Raw genomic sequence first — 8,971 nt, 5'->3', positions numbered from 1 at the left:
ATATCAGATGAAGACTGCTTAGAGCCCAAATAATGAGACCACTAATAGGGAAACATGCCATTGACTCCTGTGACAAAGGAAGGGGAGTAAAAATAGGAAGATGATAGGTTACTGTTGACTGACACGTGCCTAATAGGCACAATCTTATGCGAAGATTAATATGCATTTTTGTGAGCACTTTAGTTCTAGTCTTTAAAATCATGTCCCTAAGATGTTTCTTCAAAATATTTTGAGCAGCAACAACATCAAGTTTTATGCAATAGGCTATTTTTGAAGCTTGTTAGCATTATTATAAGTAGATAGTAACAAGAATTAATACCTAAAGTCATGTGGAGTGAAATTTGTATTGCATCTTAGAAATCAAAAAATCATTGCCTAATTATGTTATCTAATTTTCCCAATAATGTAGTGAGGTTGGACTGTATTTATCATATTTTCATAGGTTAGAGGAGGGCTGAAGAGTTAAATAAAAGGTTCGTACAATTTTGTGTTCTTCATAAAATATTGAAAATAACACACATTTTTATTAATCCACAAGTTCAATGAATATGAAATAGAGAATAAAGGGAAAATAGCTCTTCCTACCCTATCCTTCTATCCCTCTACTCTCCTGATGGTAACCAATGTGTACAGCCTCGTACATATTATTTTTGGTACATGTCAAAATACACATGGCACGCATGTCGAAATACAAATGACTGCATTAAGTACACACATTTTCTGTACTACTCACTTTTTTCATTTAAAAACATATATTAAAAAACTTTATAAAACAATGGAGATACATACCCTTCTTCTTAGTTCTTGTTGACATTTCTTTATGCTGATATATGATTTCCTTAACTAGTGCTATACTGTTCGTTGTTTAGGAAGATTATAGATTATACTCTCAATGATTTGGAGAATTATCTTGTGCATTTATCTTGTAGGATTGTGATACAATTTCTGAAAAAATATGATGGAATTTTTTGGTTCCAGTTATGAAAATGTTAAATTCATATTCTCTCAAATTGTACTTTGCACTTTCACTAGTGGTTGTACAAAAATACAAGTTTCTTCACACTATTTCCAATATTTTATATTACCTTTGCTAATTTATCTGTAGTCTGATAGATTCAAATGGTATCTTTTTATATATTAAGTATTTCTTCTACAAGCATTCTACACACAATTTATAATTCTCAGAATTGTCTGTTATATTCCTTATTCCTTTTTCCTGCTGAGTTTGTGGCTTTCCTATGGATCTATGAGTTTTTTTTACATAATTGTATAAGTAAGAATAATTATAAATTTTATATTTAATTTTATAATCTACATTGCTTATCCCTTGTGTCCACATCATTGTTAGGAGTGGAGAAAAGTGTTGAATTTTTATGTATTTTTACCTGAAATACAACAAGTCAAATTTATAGAACGATGAAAGAAAATTTCAAAGACTCCAGTTAAGATATGGTTCTCAAATCTCACATGGGGGACTTGCAGGTAAACGGAGGATAAGTATTGTCTAGTGTCCTGTCTCACCTATGGGTAACTGTCAACTCATATGAGATACAAATTTCTTTGTTTTTTTTTTTTTTTGAGACGGAGTCTCGCTCTGTCCCCCAGGCTGGAGTGCAGTGGCGCGATCTCGGCTCACTGCAAGCTCCGCCTCCCGGGTTCACGCCATTCTCCTGCCTCAGCCTCTCCGAGTAGCTGGGACTACAGGCGTCCGCCACCACGCCCGGCTAATTTTTTGTATTTTTAGTAGAGACGGGGTTTCACCGTGGTCTCGATCTCCTGACCTTGTGATCCACCGGGCCTCGGCCTCCCAAAACAAACACGCTATTTTTAGTGCAGACAGAACTACCTTCCTACGTTTTCCCACATTCTAAACTAACACTGGTGGTATCATAAGAAGTAGGTGTAGTTGAGGATACATTTTTAAAAATAAAACTGACCAAACAATATATAGGTGATAGAGTTTGGATTTGTGTCTCTGCCCAAATCTCATGTCGAATTGGAGGAGGGGCCAGGTGGGAGGTGATTGGATCATGGAGGCAGATTTCCCCCTTGCTGTTCTCATGATAGTGAGTGAGTTCTCACAAGATCTGATGGTTTAAAAGTGTGTGGCACCTCCCCCCTTGCTCTCTCTCTCTCTCTCCTGCCATCATATGAAGAAGGTGCTTGCTTCCCCTTCGCCTTCTGCCATGATGGTAAATTTCCTGAGGCCTCCCAGTCAAGCTTCTTGTTAAGCTTGTGGAACTGTGAGTTAATTAAATCTCTTTTCTTCATAAATTACCCAGTCTCACGTAGTTCTTTATAGCAGTGTGAAAACAAACGAATACAGTAGGTAATGAAATTAATACTTCCAATATGCATACTGACATTAGTAACACCTAACCTGAGCATAATACACTTTGCAGAATGCCTTAGTACTTCTTCTGCTTGACATCTAAAGAAATCTGACTTGCTGTCATCCTCTTATATTTAGCAAGAGGAGATGTTTTCTATGTCAAGAAGTGTTTTTATGTCATCTGTCATTTCTGTGGGCCCTCTCTTAGTTTATCTACCATTGGAAAGCAACTTGTAAGTATCATTTTCAAGGAACAAGAAAAGAATGTATTTTTGCTGTGATAGAAGTCACTTCTTGTAACCCTGCCTGTTACATTCCTTGCATAATGTCAGGTCCATATTCCCAGACATCTGTTTGAGCACAATGTAGAGGCATCTAGCCATTCCCAAAAGTGAGACACCTACAAGAACACCCAACATTGTTTTGGGGTCTGATCTGACTGATCCGCATTGAATTGAGTCGAAGAGGAAAACAAAACAAAACAAAACAAAAATGAGAAAGGTTTTCCATTTTTCCAGTTTCCTGTAACTGTACAACAGAGAACTCCAAACACATTTAGAGTGGTGATTCGATGCATAGTAGTAACCCATGCTTTGCAATACCCCATCATGCATAAAATAATAAATCAAGCTGGGGTTATAGAGGTGGACTTTTAATCACTGGCTTGTTCTGAATTTCCCTGCATAAATACTTTTGGGTAGTCATGCTTTGAAAAATATTCTCAACCGTTAAAAATTGCAAAACAGATTGAATGTTATTTAGCCACAAACAATAGAACCTACATCCTTTGGCTGCCATGCAGCTACCATTTCCTTATGTAGCATTACAAGTTGCTCGCAATGCTTTATTTGCTCCCACCGTGCCTAGAATATCTGGTGCATAATAAAATTGACCCACAGCCAAGTGAATGGTTTGATTTTGGCCTGACTCATTTACTGAGATTTGTTATCCATCTGTCCTGGAATGGAGTATTTCTGCCTTGCTGTAGACATGTGAAAATGAATGGTGAGAATTCTTTTGGTTTCAAGGAATGGAAGCCACATCAATCTAGCTCTCAATTTCATGGGAATCCGGGAGAAACTGAGTAACCAGTACTTAGGAAATGTAGGCACCTAACTGTTACAGTAGATAGTTAGGCAGACATGAGCAGGATGGGGGACGGCCCTCTCACCTCCCAAGGAATGTCAGAGGACCATCAGGTGATGTTCAGGAGGTTGTTAAACTGTCTCTCTAAAATAGTAATTGGTCACAGCCAAATCCAGGGAAAGGTCAGTCTCCTAATAGATAGAATCTGGTGATTAGCAGCTTCCCAATAAGATCTCAGGAGTTGGATGAGTGGGCTCAAGGATGTGCAGTGCAAGGCGAAATGGTGGACTTTAACTGGTCTATGACCTTCCTCTAGGAATGCTAGACTGGTAAGGGGAAAAGCACCTCAAGTGAGCATATGAACAACTTCAGTAAACACGCTGCACATGCAGCCCCTCCCAAGTGCTAGCAATGCCACTGCACATGCAGACAGCCCACCCCAAGGGAAGAATCAGAGGAGAAGAGACACAAGACCCCTGAACCATGCCATTGTAAAACCCCGAGTCAAAGGTCAACTGTACACTTGAATCTCTCAAGTTACCCGCTTGACCCTCTTCCAAGTGTAATTTACTCCTTTTCATTCCTGCTCTAAAACTTTTTAATAAACTTTCACTACTGGTTTCAAGCTTGCCTCAGTCTCTCATGTGCTTTATGCCCCCTTGGCTGAATTCTTTCTTCCGAAGAAGCAAGAATTGAGGTTGCTGCAGACCTATATGGATTTGCCGCTGCTAACATAGTAAAATATGTAGTCACTCATCTGCTGTTATCTTTCAAACCTCAACTCTGAGACCGGTGATATTTATTCCAGATTGGCAGCTTTCACAAAGTTGATTTACAAGCACGGTGTCCTCAAGCAAACGTTACTCAGCCATACCACGGGCCAACTTTTGAGTGAGATGTGAGATCTTAGAGACTTGGTTCACACCATCAAAAAATTATGACAGTTCTTAAAGACATTCCCCAGGCATGCCATTGTTTTATCGCAAGAATATTAATATAAAACAGCATTTATTCAGAAACAAGATGTCAACTCCTTATCCCATAATGCAATTAATTAAGTCTTGATGGGTGTGAATACCCCTTCTCTTGATTTGAATTGGGGAAAGGGTGTGGCCTAGTGGGGTGTACTTATTGCTGTTCTCCAGATGCACAAGCATGCGCATCTTAACACATTCGGAGAGACGGAGTTGTAAGCACCTAAACCATTGAGCTTGACTCTCCCTCTGTGAAGGTGGCATCTCACATTTGACCTAGAGAAATCATGTAAAATGCTTGAAATTTGAAAGCAAAATGCTTAGTCTCAGTATTAATTGTCCATTTTGCTCAGATATATCCTACCTCCAAAACCATACTTCTATAATAGATGATTTTTTTTGTTATTAAGTTGCTTTTGTTTAACTGCACATTTTATAATAACTGAGCCACAGGACGTGTTGGAGATATCTATCTGGAAACACTGGATCTTATTATACAATCGCCTAGCAATATATTATTACCCTCTTTCCTAACATTTTCATTTCTATAGCAATACTTCAAAGTGCTATTCCTTTGTAAAATAATGTAAGCTAAGTTATTTAATCATTTTATATTCGATGAGCAATTATGTTTTCATTTTACACTATATGAAAATGAACACTTGGATTTGTGTATCTATGTTTATATCTACTCATTCTTTTTTGTTTGTTTTTTTGTTTTTTGAGACAGGGTCTCACTTTGTCACCCAGGCTGGAGTGCAGTGGCATGATCATGGCTCACTGTAGCCTAGACCTCCTGGGCTCAGGTGATCCTCCCACCTCAGCCTCCCAAGTAGCTGGGGCCACAGGTGTGCACCACCACACTGGCTAATTTTTGTATTTTTTTTGGTAATTTTGCCAATGTTTTGCCATGGGATTTTGCCATGTTTCCCAGGCTGGTCTTGAACTCTTGTGCTCAAGTGGTCCACCTGCCTCGGCCTCCCAAAGTTCTGGGATTACAGACTTGAGCCACCTTGCTTGGCCTCTATTCATATTTTCTAAATAGCCATATCTTTGTACATTATCTCCAACATTTTTCTTAGACTAGTTTATTTGAAAATTACATTGACAAGAGATATATACTCTTTAAAATTACATTTATAGAGTGAATAAGTATATTGTGAAAATTTGTATAAATTTACACATTTATAACACCACTAAGATTATATATAGGTTTCCATTTCAGCCCCTTTAAATAAACATGAATTATCACTTTGTCAAATATATGCCAAAATCATAGGGAAAAAACAAGAACCTCCCTGGATCTTTTCTGTGTATGTGTGTGGAAGCGATAGTAGTGAGGTTGAAACATTTTTATGTTTACTAACTATTTTTCTCTCTTCTGGAAATTGCCTGTTTATAACTTTACCCACTATTGTTTTAACCATAAAGGCTATTTTGAGGGTAAGGAACAGATGTTAACTTCTTGCTTATGGACATAGTATGACCATTTATTTCCAGATAATAGTGTCATTTTGGCTTGTATATAGTGCATTTTCCATAGAAAATGAGTGACAGGTCAAGATTTTTCTTCACAGTTTTTTTATTATCATACCTAAAAATGCCTTTCACAACCAGAATATTACAAAAAAAGTCACTCATTTTTTGTACAGTTATCGTCTTGTTTGCTACACATGAATTTCTTATGTGTACCTAAATTATAGTTTGCTGTGCTGGGTGAGGTAGGAGTCTGATTTTCATTGGAATAATTCATCTTTTCACAACTGATTTAGCATACTAGCTTTACGAGCTACTGCGGTCTATCTATCTGATACAGTTTCCTGAGTTTTGAGTTCTCGGTTTATTCCAGATTCTGTGTATTCTGCCTTTTGTTACAATTTTTAAAACCCTACATGTTCCAGTGCCCCCTCCCCCCCATGATTTCCCATTTCATTATTTTTCTGGTTATGTTTTTCACTACAGGTGAATTTTAAAAGTCAACAAAGGGAGTTTGTTTGGAGTCATTGAGTTTTTATTAATTAATTTAGGCAGCTTCAACATTTCTACAATATTGTGTCATCTCACTTACTGGCAATTTATGTTTCAATTTTCTGAAGCACTTTTTCTTAAGCTTTATGCTTTTCTTCACATTTTTCATTCCTGATACTTACTAAATTGGCTCCCGAGAATGTAATTATTTTGTTTGCTACTAAGAATGTTATTTTTCTCACATAATATTTTCTGAGTGTCATTTGGATGTAGAAACCTTTTTATGTAAGTATCTTTCTGAATTCTTCTGAATTCATGTGTTTTGTCGAATTCTTTTCAAACTCTTCTATGAGGTTTTTTAAAAACAAGCACCTTCATGAGATTATTTAATCATTTTTATGATAGCAGAACATATTTATTTATTCTGATTGTGCTTAAAAAGATTTTCATTGCTTCAGTGCTTAGCATGAAGATGGTATTTGTCTTATGTCATCTTTCAGATGAAGAAAGTAGTAAACTCTTCTGAATTTTGTCAGATTTGGCCTTTTAAAAATCTTTTGAAAGTTGGAATTTTCAGCCTTTTTGCCAAAACAAAACTGTCCATTAAGATCTTTGGCACCAGAGTATCCAAGAGAACCCCTTTAACCTCTTTTTCATTGTCTATGTAGAACTATATTGGGGTTTTCACAGTGCTCTTCCTTTTCTAGGTGTGGCTGTTTTATGGGCTCTTGTGACACCTGTGCATGCTTCCTACAGCACAATAATGTACGTACATACATATACATACACACCATATATATATATATACATATACATACATACACACACAGTTGATTCTTGTTATTTATGATAGTAATGTTCTATAAAGCCACTGTGAATGCTGAATTATCATAATACCATTGCTCTTAGGAGAAGCACAGGCTTAGGGAGTCTATGAAGTCTCTGGTCACAACATTTTCATCAACTGACCTTGGTTTGTGTATCTCTGTTTAAAGACACTGTATTTAATATATATAGTTGATTCATTCATGTTGAATGCGCAGCCAACAACACTATGACTCATGCCTGAGAAAAGCTAATTGAACACACCCATCTTCTCTGTAGGACACATCAGAGCTTTTTTGTGCTTAGCAACATTAGACAGCACTTCAGCACCAGGCTTGGGTGCCATTTGAGAGTGACATCACCAACAAAAAGCACAAAAATGTGAGCAATGTGGGTGTCAGTTATTGAAAATTGTCACCACTCTGCATGTCTCTGGATGACTACAGAAGTGCTAGATTACAAATCAATTTTAGTAAGTAAGCAAACTTGCAAATATGGAAGCCAACACATGCTGAGAATGTGAGTGTGTCATCTGCAATAGACTGTGAGCGTCTCAGTGTAGGACACAGACATTTCTCATCCTTGTTCCAATGGAAACAGCATCATGCCTAGCACTGGGTAATCTACAGACTAAGCTGTTCTTACATTTTTTTAAATTACAGAGTTTTTTTTAACTTGAAATGCAAATAAAATAGATAAATTCAAATAAAATAGATAATAGTAGATTTCCTCTGCTTGATATTTTGTCATTCACCTTGTCCTTTGGGCAGGTAAAGTGAATTGCAAGAGATTATATTACAAGCAGGTAATTACAAGCCTCTAGAAATGATGCTTTTCGGATCTAGGATCCTAGTTGAGTGCATTTTTCTTTACTCGAAGCTGTCTCACTTCCCAGGCAGTCTTATGATAAACTCAATGATGTTACCTCTCCTAGAAAACATCACTCATAATTCTTAGTTTCATGTAATTCCTGAGCTCTTTGCAGTGTGAACACGTCTAATATATAACAGCTGGTATTGAAATGACGATTTCACCACAAATTGTAAATTGTCCAGTCAGGATCTCAAATGCCCTTTTCCTATCAGGAATCATTTGGTAACATAGTGTCCTGGAAGTAATAATCTCTGCTATATATGGAGCCTCATTAGGGAGGAGTGAACCCCTATAATCAGTTCAGATGCGTGACTTAAGGAGACCTACACCAAGCTCTGCCACTGACGTAATTATCCATGTAGGAGGTCTTTGAGAGGGCTTTCCACACATTTTTATCTTATAACTCACCCCTGTGTGGAGTTACAAGAGGACTGTGTTTAAATGCTTGAGGTTTGATAATGTAAAATGAAGCAAAATTAGACCTTAATCTGTGTCAACACTAACTAAATGAAGTTTTCAACATATTTAGTCCCTGGTCCTGGCAGAGAATCGGGGTGATGTAGCCAAGAGTTCACATATGTCTGCCAGCTCAGCTTTTCTTTGCTATAAGGGCTGCATGAGAAAGGGTTCCCATAGACCCAATGGCCCCAGAAGCTGCCTGGAGCACACCATTCCCTTTCACAAATCTAATGTTCTGGGAGAAATGCTGACCTAAACAATGTGACTCCATGAGAGAGGATCACCAAATTCTTTCATCTGCTCATCTCCCATAAACCCACAATGAAAAGTGCTCTGTGTAAACTTCAGGAACCTTTTTCTCGTGTTTATGGTAAATATCAGGAAACAAGAACATGTTTCCTATCTTGTAGTTCTGTTACCTACAACCAGGATTCCAACATTATATAAAGCATTC

This window comes from Hylobates moloch, unplaced genomic scaffold (assembly GCF_009828535.3).
Source record: "Hylobates moloch isolate HMO894 unplaced genomic scaffold, HMol_V3 SCAFFOLD_7, whole genome shotgun sequence".
NCBI lineage: Eukaryota > Metazoa > Chordata > Mammalia > Primates > Hylobatidae > Hylobates > Hylobates moloch.
The sequence above is the reverse complement of the archived record's forward strand: the minus strand, read 5'-3'. Positions refer to the sequence as shown.